At 48.6% G+C, this 13,356-nt stretch overlaps 1 protein-coding gene across 2 annotated transcripts in view; it reads left to right on the forward strand.

Annotated features, from left to right (window-relative positions):
* STK38L (serine/threonine kinase 38 like) overlaps window positions 1-13,356 on the forward strand; it is a 456,714-nt gene that overhangs the window by 327,590 nt on the left and 115,768 nt on the right. The gene's annotated exons all lie outside the window — the stretch shown is intronic.

The following is a 13,356-nucleotide window of genomic DNA, read 5'->3' on the forward strand; positions in this document are numbered from 1 at the left end:
ATTGCAGGAGTGGTGAAGAGTGGAAATGTATATTTTGTCAAGAAGAGAAACTTTTAATATATAAATAATTGAAAATCTTGCATCCAGTCACCTACACGCTGACCTTGTTCATTAAATCTCGCCGCTACTTTTTGGCATTGCATTTTGCACTTTGCTTTAACTAGCCACCGGAGCATTTGTCTGCTCCAACACAACCGTTAAAGGTGCGATTCAAACTACGCTCTTGCCCTAGATGTAAACATTAGGCCTCATGCCAACTTCCTGCTGTTAAATAATGTTTATCTTTTATTGCAGATTGCATTTTCTATTTATTACGCACCGGAGGAGTTGTAGGGACCTAGAGTTTTAACAACTAAAAGTCGAAGTCATTCTGGCCTGTCCTTTTAAGGCGACTCCCGTGACTACTACTTGTAATGCCTTTTTTGTTCAACATAAAAATGTTTAGAACGCCTTCTGGCTTGGAACTTTTTAACATTGTACATATTATTGTTAATTATAATGGTTTTAAGTAACCACACAATAAACCTATTATCATTTTACGCTGACCCACTGGTCTACTGGGGCTGAGTGAAAGCTACGAGACCAACTGTTTTGTGGTGTATACACAAAGATTGGGAAGAAGGATTCACATTCGATTGAGTGGCACATAACACATTCTCCAGCTTCAACTAATTCTTATGCATGGAGCTCCCACGTGTCTCCAAGATTTGAATAGTCTCCCAGGGGATATTGGATCACTATCCGCTTTTGATGGATCTAAGGGGTGTTGAACATAGTCCCAGGGGATGCTGGAGATTTAGCTCTTGGTGACTGATTATGGATATATCACTTAAGTTTGATATTAAAGAATACTTTCAACTCAACACGCGGTCTGTAGAGTCTATCCTGAGTCTATGGGACGCATTTAAGATTATCAGGGGGCAGGCCATGGGGCATATCAGGTGACATCACCACTTCAGGTTTGCAGAAATAACTTCATTGAAGGAGGGGACGCAGCAGCTAAAGCACGAAGCACCGGAATCCAGAGACCTACTATTCCTGTGTAAACTAAATAATGCCAGAGTCTTGTTGCAAGACACCATGTTGAACTCTTCTAGGCAGACATGGTTAGCCTCTAAAAGCAGAATATGTGAGCATGGGAATAAATTAAGCAAGTTGCTTTATTTGGTGGTTACCAATGAAGTTGAGCGTGTCTTGTCCCACCTATCAAAGATGGCCCTAGTGCCCCATCGTTGGTAATAAGCAAGTGGCAAATTCTTTGACCACATGTTATCAAGCACTTTATGCTGCCCGTGCACAATGGACAGACAAAATGCTAATCTGCTCATAGCCAATCCCCTGGTCGCCTGCAGAACGTGAGACTTTAGAACTGGCTCTATGTCACTGAAGTTATCACACATGTCCAACGGGGGTGAACACTGGGCCTTAATTGCCTACCTATGGCATTTCTCCCTAATGTCTTGTTGATTTTAACCCCACATTTACATGAATTCTTTACTAAAGCAATCAGTCTGTCTGCCCTATGATCGGGAAGGTGCTACCTTTGTGGTCCTCCCTAAACCTGGGAAACCCCTGTACCAACGCTCTTCTTACCACCTGATCTCCCTCAGTGTAGAGGCCAAGATCGTCACCAAGGTTCTCGCAAACCGACTGGTCGGGTCACCACATCATTGGTCCACTGAGAGCCAGATTGAAGCACCAGATACTGTAGAGAGAAGGCTACATCTCATACTTGACGGATAGTGAGAACTGGTTGGCCCCTATGCATTACTTACATTAGATTTTGAGAAGTATTCAACTTCATTGGGTGGTCCTTCCTTTTCCATGTCCTTTGCTGCATGAATAGGGCATTGATTTTTAACATGTGGAAACGCTATACTCACAACCGTTGGCGAAAGTGGGAGTGAAAATTCCTTTCATACCCATTGGCCATTGAGCGGTGGACAAGACAGGGCTGCCCATTGTCCCTGCTACTCTTTGCTCTAGCTATTGAGCCTCTGACTGACTGGATATGCAGTGACACACTATTTTGGGGGATGGAGTTGAGTGTCCGGGTGGAGGACCAAGTGTCTCTCCATGCCAATGACATGCTCTTTTGTATTCAGGCACCTCACCTAGTATGTCACTGTATTTCTCAACTGCAATACAATAAAGCTTCAGGCCTGAGCGTTAACTGAAAAATATCTGACCTTATACCTCTGGCACAAGGCGTTGAAAGGGTGCTATGGCAAACAAAACTCTGCATCCTGCATTCCAACTTCATGGCGTTAGACCCACAATCAACATGGATGCTTAATATTTTCCCCATTATTACTAGGAGACCCAGCTCGTGGGTGTCAACCGATGTGTATTCGGAGACAGACAACCCTACATACAGATTAGAATTTGACATTTTTCATACTACAAGTCCACTACTCCTTCTCTATCACACCAATCTCTGTCCTGAGGTAGATTAAGTGGCATCAGAGACTGATGCAGAAACCCCCCTTTATTAGGGTATTAGCTCTGTGGCAGTTGAAGGGGCAACTGACTATAGGAAATGGGATTTTTCCATCATCGAGCTTTTTATAGATTCACATGCTTGAATCTTCCCCTTTGTCATGATGGGAGTCCCATGATAATGGTAAAAAAACAATGCTAAAGCATTAGCCTTAATCACCATTAAAAGCAATAGTATTTAGCAACCTGTTTACATTGTTTTAAAACATCCAAACTTCAGCTGATCAGAGTAGAGACCCTTGAGTATTTGTTCCTTGCAGAGGCACCATACCTCAGATTTCACACACAGGAGTTGGGAAGTCTGCCTGAGTTAGTGTTTCTCTATTACCCCTTTGACCTCTAGCTTCCAGCAATCATTTCATCACCTATTAACATCTAAGGTACCTTTGGAGTGTGTGTTCCACTATATTCACACAGAATGCCAGCCCAAAAGAGGGCTGTTTATGCCCTGCAAGACATGTGGGCAAAGCAGACTGTTCTCTGATGATCCTCATTAGGAGTGTCTGTTTGTAGGACGTTGGATCTGTATATACTATACCAAAGTGAGGTATCGTGTGCACAGAGTCCACTGGATACCCAAAGGTAGGAAGAGGCTAAAGTAGACAATACCTTACTCTCTATTTGTGGTAGTGTGGGCAAGGAGTAAGGCTTTATTAGAGGGTAGTGTTAACCATTTATTGTACACACTCAGGCAAGAAATGTCATACACTCAAAGACTGAACTCAGACCAATTATTTAGTTGTATTTTATTTCTAGAGCCAGGCCTGGTGCAGGTAAGTGAAATAATACTTTTCAAAACCAATACAGTTGAATGCATTTGTATGCACTTGTTAGGTAGGTCAATTATTTAGAAACAGTTGATTACTTTTCAGTTATTTTGCAGGTACGGTAGGATTACCTTTTAGACTACTATTCAGATTCAGTGTGATATGCCTAATTATCACACTGGGTCATTTCCCAGATAAAAGGTAAGTAAAACAGTTTTTCTCACATCACAGTTTCTTAGGTTTCCATACAAAACACCCTCCACACTTGGATGTTTTTTCAGAAGGAAATAGTCCATGCAATCCTTTGGAGGAAAATAGGGTTATTGTTTTGCAGGTAAATAAACTATTTTAAGGGGTGGGTTTCTGGGGTTAGAACAAGGGTTCCCCCTGGGCCAAGGATGCATCTCAAAAGCACCGTCAGGGGCACTAGGGCGGACGGTTTCAGAGTGCTGAGGCCCAGTGTTATCCAATGGGGGATAGGGTGCCTCCGGTTGGTGGCTGCTCACGAGCAGGCCACAAGGTTGAGGGAGCAAGACTCCTGAACTTAATCTCAGGGCACAGGGGGGTTCAAGTTAGCAGCCGAGTTACACCCACAGCAGCACTAGGGGTGCAGGGTGCTGCTTTGGCGTCGTGTGGCCTGTTACTTCAATGGGGATTCTCCGGTTTGAAAAAACACTGTAGGATCAGGCACAGAGATCTTCTGGAGGAGACCACCGGTTGGAAAGCTAAGTTAAATTGTCGTGGGATGCCGGGACAATGTCGGATGGACCCCCAAGGCCGTCTGGCGTCGGGTTCTCTTTTGGTGACTGATTCTTCTTACCTGCTCCGGTCACGTTCAGGGGTGGCTGGTGGAGGAATCCTCTAGAAAGGGGCTGCCAGCGCCGTCAGGAGACTCAAGGCAGGTCAGGGATCACCAGATCCCAGGTTAGGGTCGCTGAGGAGACCTCCTCGTGGTGTTGGGCCACTCTAACTCGGCCCGTGGGCGTCTGGTGCAGAGTGGTGCAGACTTGCGGATTTGACCGGACTCAGAGTCTGTTGGTGAGCAGATCCAGTGCTCAGTCAATCAATCAATCAATCAATCATTGCATTTATATAGCGCACTACTCACCCGGAGGGTTTCAAGGCGCTTGGGGAGGGGGGGTCCGCTACTGCTCGAACAGCCAGGTCTTGAGCTGCTTCCTGAATGCGAGGTGGTCTTGGGTCAGGCGGAGATGGGTCGGGAGGGAGTTCCAAGTCTTGGCGGCCAGGTAGGAGAAGGACCTTCCTCCTGTGGTGGCTCTTCGGATGCGGGGGACGGCGGCGAGGGCGTGGCTGGTCGATCGAAGCTGGCGTGAGGGAGTGTAGAAGTTGAGGCGGCTGTTGAGGTATCTTGGGCCTTGGTTGGTAGGGCTTTGTGTGCGTGGGTGAGGAGCCGGAAGGTGATTCTTTTGTTGACCGGGGGCCAGTGCAGGTCTCTCAGGTGTCCGGAGATGTGGCTGTGTCGGGGGATGTCGAGGATGAGTCTTGCTGAGGCATTCTGGATCCGTTGGAGTCTCTTCTGGAGTTTCGCAGTGGTTCCGGCGTAGAGGGTGTTGCCGTAGTCCAGTCGGCTGGTGACGAGGGCCTGGGTGACCGTCTTCCTGGTCTCGGTGGGGGATCCACCGGAAGATCTTACGTAGCATGCGCAGGATGTTGAAGCACGACGAGGAGACGGCGTTGACTTGTCTGGTCATGGAGAGGGAGGAGTCCAGGATGAAGCCCAGGTTGCGTGCGTGGTCCGTTGGTTTGGGTGCGCTGCCCAGGGCGGGGGGCCACCAGGTGTCGTCCCAGGCGGAGGGCGAGGAGCCGAGGATGAGGACTTACGTCTTGTCTGAGTTCAGTTTCAGGCGGCTGTTCATCATCCACTCGGCTACGGCTGTCATCCCTTCGTGCAGGTTGGCTCTGGCGGTGGCGGCGTCGTTGGTGAGGGAGAGGATCAGCTGGGTGTCGTCGGCATAGGAGATGATGTTGAGGTTGTGTTGGCGTGCGATGGCCGCAAGGGGGCTCATGTAGACATTGAAGAGGGTGGGGCTGAGCGAGGAGCCTTGAGGAACGCCGCAGATGACTTCGGTGGCTTCTGATTTGAAAGGGGGAGGCGGACTCTCTGTGTTCTTCCGGCGAGGAAGGAGATGATCCATTCCAGTGCCTTCTCTTGGATTCCGACGTTGCTGAGGCGCTGCACTAGGGTGCGGTGACAGACAGCGTCGAATGCCGCGGAGAGGTCCAGGAGGATGAGGGCCGCAGTTTCCCCGTTGTCGAGCAGGGCTCGGATGTCATTGGTGGCTGCGATGAGGGCGGTCTCGGTGCTGTGGTTGAGCCGGAAGCTGGACTGTGAGAGGTCGAGGGATCCGTTCGTCTCGAGGAAGGCGGCCAGCTGCTTGTTGACGGTCTTCTCGATGACTTTGGCCGGGAATGGGAGGAGCGAGATGGGGCGGTAGTTTTTGAGTTCGGTGGGGTCTGCTGATGGGGAGACAAAGTCTGGTTGGGAAGGCAGGGCAGGTCCTCTGGGTTCTGGGGGGCTGCTGACTGCAGGACACACCGTGATTTCATGGGAGCAGGTCCAGGTTGGGACGGGCTTGTAGGGCTGGGGCCAAGTTGTCCCCCTTTTTCTTTGAGCACGGCTTTTAGGTCCTTCTTCTTGTATCTTTTTGTTTGAGGAAGCAAGGTTCAGGGTTGCTCCTAAATATTAACAGGCAAACTAAAGAGCAGGACGACCAACCATGGTTTAGCACAACCAATACACAAGTACAAATATGATTATAACTCTGGTGCAAAACACTTCCTATCCCCGTCGTCTTAGGGCATAAATTCTGATCATTGTGTTCTTAGGAAGGCGGAAGGTGCACTCATTGAAATCCAACAAGCGTTCTTTTAGTCCAAATTATATTTCTTTATTTCGGTAATGTTTACCAAGAACTTGACACAACCAACTCGTTTCGTTCCTTGTAGGAACTTCGTCAGGGCTCTAATGGATTTATGCCTGGAATGCCAGAACCTTCCACGCACTCCACACCGGACGATCACACACCTGCTTCCTGGCCGCCCCGAAGCGCACCCACTGAGCTTTCACCTACCGGAACTGCAGCTTCACAAGCTTCCGCCCCACCATGCTGCCGACCAGGAAAGAACCCAACTACCTCAGATGTATCATTCTCAAGACCCTCTCCGCCCGCAAACACGCCGCTGAACTCTGGGACCTACTCGACTCAACCTTCCGACACGTCACCTTCCTGACGTAGACCTGGCTGAACGTCGCCTCAGCACCCGACATAGCCATAGCCATCCCGGAAGGCTACAAGATCACCCGCAGGGACCGATCCAACGGAGCAGGAGGAGGAATCGCCATTGTCCACAGGAACACTCTGAGTCTCGACCAACACCAACGACACCCTAGCACCGCCGAACACCTGCACTTCCAGATCCACACCGACCCCCAACACCACCCTCAGAGGAACCCTCATCTACAGACCCCTCGGACCCTGACCACAGTTCAGCGACTCCATCGCCGACTTCGTCAGCCCACAAGCCCTTGCCTCCACGGACCACATCCTCCTCGGGGACCTGAACTTCCACCTCGAGAACAACAACAAAACCAACTCCACCACCCTGATCGACAACCTAGCCAACCTCGGACTCCGACAACTCGTCACAACACCCACCCACTACGCCGGTCTCCGCAAGCCCCCACAGCTCCTTCAACCACACCACCGAACTCCACTGGACTGACCATCGCTGCATCCACTTCACCTTCAAGAAACCCACCGCGCACCACCGCACCCAACAGATGCCACGCCGCTGCTGAAGCAAAGTCACAGAAGACCAGCTAACCCTCGACCAGAGCCCACCCGCCGACCCCACCGACACCACCACCCGCAACCTCAGACAGTGGATCTACGACTGCACCAACACCCTCTCCCCGATCAAGAAACCCTCCAACAGTCACGCCAACAAGAAAGCCAGCTAGCTCACTGAAGACCTCCGGTCCTCCAAGCAAACCTGCCGAAAGCTGGAGAAGATCTGGCTCCGTGAACGAACACCGGACAGCCACGCAGCCCACAAGAACGCCACCCGCAGACACGATCACCTCATCAGATCTGCCAAAAGGGCCTCCTTCAAAGACCGCCTAGACAACAACGTGCACAACAGCAAAGAGCTCTTCAACATCGGGAAGGAACTCTCCAACCCCTGCTCCAACACCAAAGACGTCCCACCCTCACAAGACCTGTGCAACTCGGTGGCCACCTTCTTCCACCGCAAGATCGCAGACATCCATGACAGCTTCAATGCCACGACTGCCCCGACAACCACTGAGACCTCCGTCCCCACGACCACCATCCGCACCAACCGCCTGCTCTCCTGGACCAACATCAACGACGACACCATCAAGATCATGAACACTATCCACTCCGGATCTCCGTCAGACCCATGCCCACACCACATGAACACTATCCACTCCGGATCTCCATCAGACCCATGCACACACCACATCTTCAACAAAGCAAGCTATAAGGAGAGCTGGATCAATTGTTGTATTTGCTATTGTGGAGTTTTGATCCCAGGAGGCTTAAGGGTTTGAGCCTCCGGTTCTGTGCACCAAAAGCTTAATCCACATTTCACCTTATAACTAGGTAAGTGCAGTCATAGTTGCCTCAATCTCCGCGAATTTTCGACATTGAATAGCAATAACCTTGTTCAGGTGTATTAGCAAGCTTTAAGCCCTAACAATCCCGGAATACTTCTTTCAGGTCCAATAGGACAGGGTGGTCTGCAGGACAACCCCCCAATTTCTGCCCAAGGTAGTCTCGCCTTTCTATATCTACCAGACCGTTGAGCTGCCAGTCTTCTTTCCACGACCAGAATCTATAGTGGAAGGGGCCATAAACATACTAGACATTGAAAGGGTGATTATGTACTAAATTGAAACAAGCTAGCTTTTACACAAGGGTTTAATCTGGTATTACGAAGTGGATTATAAAGTGCATTCCGACTTCTTATGCCAAGGCAAAGCTTTCTCTTTCTCTTTTCCAAGGGCACACACCACATGCAAAAAGGGTGCCACAATGTCTTTCCTCAGTAGCATCCTGATAGCCTATATATGTAAAGGTGCCACCTTGAAACACACAAGTTTACCAAATACTATTGTGTGGATATCTAGCCCATCGGCAGGCAATGTTGGGACACACACAGGCCCTTATTCCAAATATCTGCATTCCTTGCTAGCTAGTGACTTCTTTGGGGAAACAGCTTTACAGTCTATGCCGAGCCACACATGTTATAAAGGGAAAATGTTACCATTTAATCATCTGTTGATAGCTTGAAGTGCTGTAGGTTCACATTTACCCTAATCCTGGGCAATGAGGTGATCCAACATGTTTCCCACACTGTCCCTTCACAGTGCTCAACTCCTATATTCTATTTTGGTTCGCTGCACTCCACTGACATTACTCACCTGCTGGGTTAAACAATAATCTGAGGTGAAGTCTTTGTCCTAGTGGATTGTGTGGACTAAGGGAGAAGTTACAAGGTATTTGTGACTCGAAACCTCTTTGAATAAAACCAACTGCCAAACGTGTGCATCAAACACTAGATGGCAGGAGTATGCAGAGCATGCGAATCTACAGCATTAGAAGCTATGAACAGATGGATACAGTCTGAGAAACATTTTCCTTTCTAGTAATTCTTATTTCTAGAAACAGTCTTCTGTTACTTTATGCAAAAAAATTGCCAGTATAACCTTTCATAGGTGGATTGTAATTACTTTTAGTTATAGAAAAAAATTGACAAAAAAAATAAGTGTAAACACATTTTTTTATATATATATATATATTACCTACTGGCGGTCGCCAGTAGGTATATATAGTTAGGATTTTTTCTCTATGGGTTTTTTGAAAATTCTATGTCTAATAACTTTGGCGTTTGTGGACGGAATCGGCTGAAATTTTCAGGAAAATGGCACATTTTGTTTCTGAGCAGCCCTTGAAAATTTGGGGGGGGTTCGTCCAGTGGGGGCCGAGAAAAAAGGGGGGTCCCAAAACGTGTTTTTAACATTGAGTTTTCCATAGGGCGGTTGGCCTCACTTTTAGCCCGAACGGCTGAATGGATTTGCACGAAACTTGGCAAAATTGTAGGGACTGGTAGCCCGATGTGCCTTTTGTAGGTCTCAATATATGTGCTCCAGTGGATTTTGAGAAATTAACGTTTAAAAAAAGATATATATCTGTAACAGCGGACCGGTTAGCGCTCTGGTTCGCGGACTTTTCGCGCAACGGAGCTTTGTGAAGCGAAGCTGATTGGTTCTCCGGCGTCTGTCAACATTCCAAACAGTCCGTAGCGGCCGCCATCTTGTCTCTCGGTAGGATCGAGAGACAAGAGGAGGTCAAAACAAAGGGGGAAATAACTATAAGGGGGCATAGTAGATCCTCGCTGACCCCCTAGGTTTGATGTGGAGGTTTTAAAAGGGCCCCGCGGGGCAAAAAAAAATAATAATAATAATAATCGAACGGCTGAATGGATTTGCACGAAACTTGGCAAAATTGTAGGGACTGGTAGCCCGATGTGCCTTTGCTAGGTCTCAATATATGTGCTTCAGTGGATTTTGAGAAATTAACGTTCAAAAAAAGATATATATCTGTAACAGCGCACCGCTTCGCGTACTTTTCGCGTTACGGAGCTTTGCGAAGCGAAGCTGATTGGCTCTCCGGTGTCTGTAAACATTCCAAACAGTACGTAGCGGCCGCCATCTTGTCTCTCGGTAGGATCGAGAGACAAGAGGAGGCCAAAGCGAAGGGGCAAATGACCATAAGGGGGCATAGTAGATCCTCGCTGACCCCCTAGGTTTGATGTGGAGGTTTTAAAAGGGCCCCGCGGGGCAAAAAAAAATAATAATAATAATAATCGAACGGCTGAATGGATTTGCACGAAACTTGGTAAAATATTAGGGACTGGTAGCCCGATGTGCCTTTGCTATGTCTCAATATATGTGCTTCAGTGCATTTTGAGAAATTAACGTTCAAAAACAAGATATATATCTGTAACAGCGCTCCGCTTCGCGGAGATAAAATTATATGTGTATTACCTAGCTGTTGCTAACACCAGTTAGCGACGGCTAGTAGGAGATAGCGACCATCTTGGGTCCCACTTTGCATGTGAGTGATATTTATCACTAATGACATGCAAAGTGGGCATGCCAAGATGTTAGCGACTGGAAACAGTCGCTAACATCGCTATCTCCTATTATCAACTTTTGGAAATATTCGAGATAAGCGCGAATATCTCCAAAAAGTAACAGCTGCCCTGAGCAGTTCTTAGCCATGTTATCCAATGGGAGGTGGATAACATGGCTAAGAGCATTAGCTCGGTAATGCATGAATATCGCGGAGTTTTCAGCGACATTAATGCATTGCGCTCGTTTTTTATCGTATTTGCGATAAACCTTGATAATAGCAAGGTTTATCTGCGATAATTTCTGACGGTAAAAAAATCTTTGCAATGCATCGTTAGGGATAAATATCGCTTAACTTTGGTAATATGCCCCAACGTCTGTTAACGTTCGATTCGAAGGAAATCAGGAATTGTTGAAAAACATTGTGTGCGCCATCTTGTCTTTTTTCAAATGCCACACTTTTGTCGTGCACGGCAGCCATTTTAGATGCCTTGACCAGATCCACTCTGTGAACGCTGTCGATCCTTAGCATGGCTCCCCACCCTCGCAAGCATCTCCCCCAGGCAGTGGTCACCCCCGCTCTCTGTTTTATGCATGGGTAATAAACCTCCCCCCATCTGCGCTGTTCTTCCCTGAGAATCACACCCTGTGCCCGCCCGACACCTCCCTTTCGCCCTATTCACTACCGCACCCTCTGACACTCCTTTTCCTCTGTGTCCGATTGTCCAGGCCGGTCCTAGGCTATCAGCTAGCCCTGCAGATGTAGTTTATGGCCACAGCTGTAAAGAATCACCCGTCTTCAAAGGAGTTATAGTAGATCAAGGCCCACACTCGATGAGATCCGTCACAGCAGAAGCGTTGCTATTATCTGAAAACCATTCTGTATTGTGATTGGGGAGGGGACCGAGCGTGAAGCGGAAGATTCCAGGGATGACTCTTTGTACATCAAAGTTTTTACAATTATGTGTCACATTAAAAATATATAGCACTCCGACAAAGTAGTAAGATTATAAAACTTTAATAATTTATAAATATATACAAGAAAACAAAAATAGTAATAACATATAAACATTTTTAGAGAAAAACAACGAAGTAGCGGTCGGCTGTGCGAATAGTCCCAACGCAGCACAACGTCCAGATTTCCGGCGTGGGGCGTCGCGGGGGGTGGGTGATCAGTAGCAAACTGTTGTGCGAATAGTTCCAAGGCAGCAGAACGCGCCGAAATCTAGATGACACAAAAGTGATGTCTAGTAAGTTGCCACCCAGCAAATAACGGCGTGGGGCGTCGCGGGGGGTGGGTCATCAGTAGCAAACTGTTGTGCGAATAGTTCCAAGGCAGCAGAACGATGGCACCAAGGTGATGTCCAGTAAGTTGCCGCACTGGTTTTGGTATCCTACAATGCTGCTCCGAATAACGGCGTGGAGCGCCCCGGGGGAGGCGGCGTGAACGGGCCTCTCCAGGTGGAGTCTAGTCTGTTGTAGTGGGGCGCCCCTTTACCGTTTCAGTTGCCATTCCGTCCGCTTTTGGTCCACTGTGTCAAAATCCGCCATTCAGCTGAGTTGCGCCCACTCTTGCGGTGCAGCGATAGGCGGCTGTCACAGGACTCTCAAAATGGCGGCAGGCTGTTTCCTTTTTGGGCCTGGTCCACTGAAATGGCCCTGGGACACCTTGGAAATCGGACGCTTGTCTGCTAGGTCTTGGACCCCATTCTCGAAAGCGTCCCCTCCGCCTTGAGAATTCATCAAAAGTTTTGGGGGCCCCGACTCCTGCAGGCTTCTGGTGGGGAGCGGCTGCCATGATTGCTCGCGGAATGACCACGACGGAGCTACGAGATGGTGGTGCTCTCATGGTGACGCCAGCTTCAGTCTGAAACATCCAGAAACAAGGTGGGGCTTTCATCGTTTGGGGGAAAAAAAAAGTTTTCATCCAATGAAAAGTGTTGTTTTTAGGTCATATGATCAAGCCTTCCATCATTAGGAAACCAAAAGTAAAATGAACCAATGAAAAGTTTTATAAACAAGTCACATGACCTGTTATGCGGCATAGGGTATAAAATGCGGAGAAAATACGTTGGCACGTGAGGCGGCGTCAGTAGCGGACCGATGTGCGAATAGGCCGAAGGCAATACAACGCGCCAAGATCCGGATGGCATCGAGGTGGTGTCATAGTTGAGAGTTCTGAGCAGCGGTTGTAACACTGTCTGAAGCTTATTTGCAGCTGCTGCAGCTTCACTACGCGCCAAGATCCGGATGGCACCGAGGTGGTGTGTAGGAAGTTGCCGCACTGGTGTGGCCATCCTACAATGCTGAAAGTCGGCGTGGGGCGCCCCGTTGGCCTGTGAGTTTGCGTCAGTAGCGGACCGATGTGCGAATAGGCCGAAGGCAGCACAACGCGCCAAGATCCGGATGGCACCGAGGTGGTGTCTAGTAAGTTGTCGCACTTCTGTGGCCATCCTACAATGTTGAAAGTCGGCGTGGGGCGCCCCGTTGGCCTGTGAGATGGTGTCAGTAGCGGACTGATGTGTGAATGGGGCCAAAGGCAGCGCAACAATATTTTCTACTATATTTCCGGTGTAGAAGAGACCACAAGGCGCTGAGATGCCAAGATCCGGATGGCACCGAGGTGGTGTCTTGCAAGTTGTGGTACTGGTGTGGCCATCCTACAATGCTGAAAGTCGGCGTGGGGCGCCCCGTTGGCCTGTGAGATGGCGTCAGTAGCGGACCGATGTGCGAATAGGCCGAAGGCAGCACAACAATATTTTCTGACTGACACCACAAGGCGCTGAGATGCCAAGATCCGGATGGCACCGAGGTGATGTCTAAGTTGCGGACTGATGTGCGAATGGGGCCAAAGGCAGCGTAACAATATTTTTTGTATGGAAGATACCACTAGGCGTTGAGATGCCAAGA

This window comes from Lissotriton helveticus, chromosome 1_1, assembly GCF_964261635.1.
Source record: "Lissotriton helveticus chromosome 1_1, aLisHel1.1, whole genome shotgun sequence".
Lineage (NCBI taxonomy): Eukaryota > Metazoa > Chordata > Amphibia > Caudata > Salamandridae > Lissotriton > Lissotriton helveticus.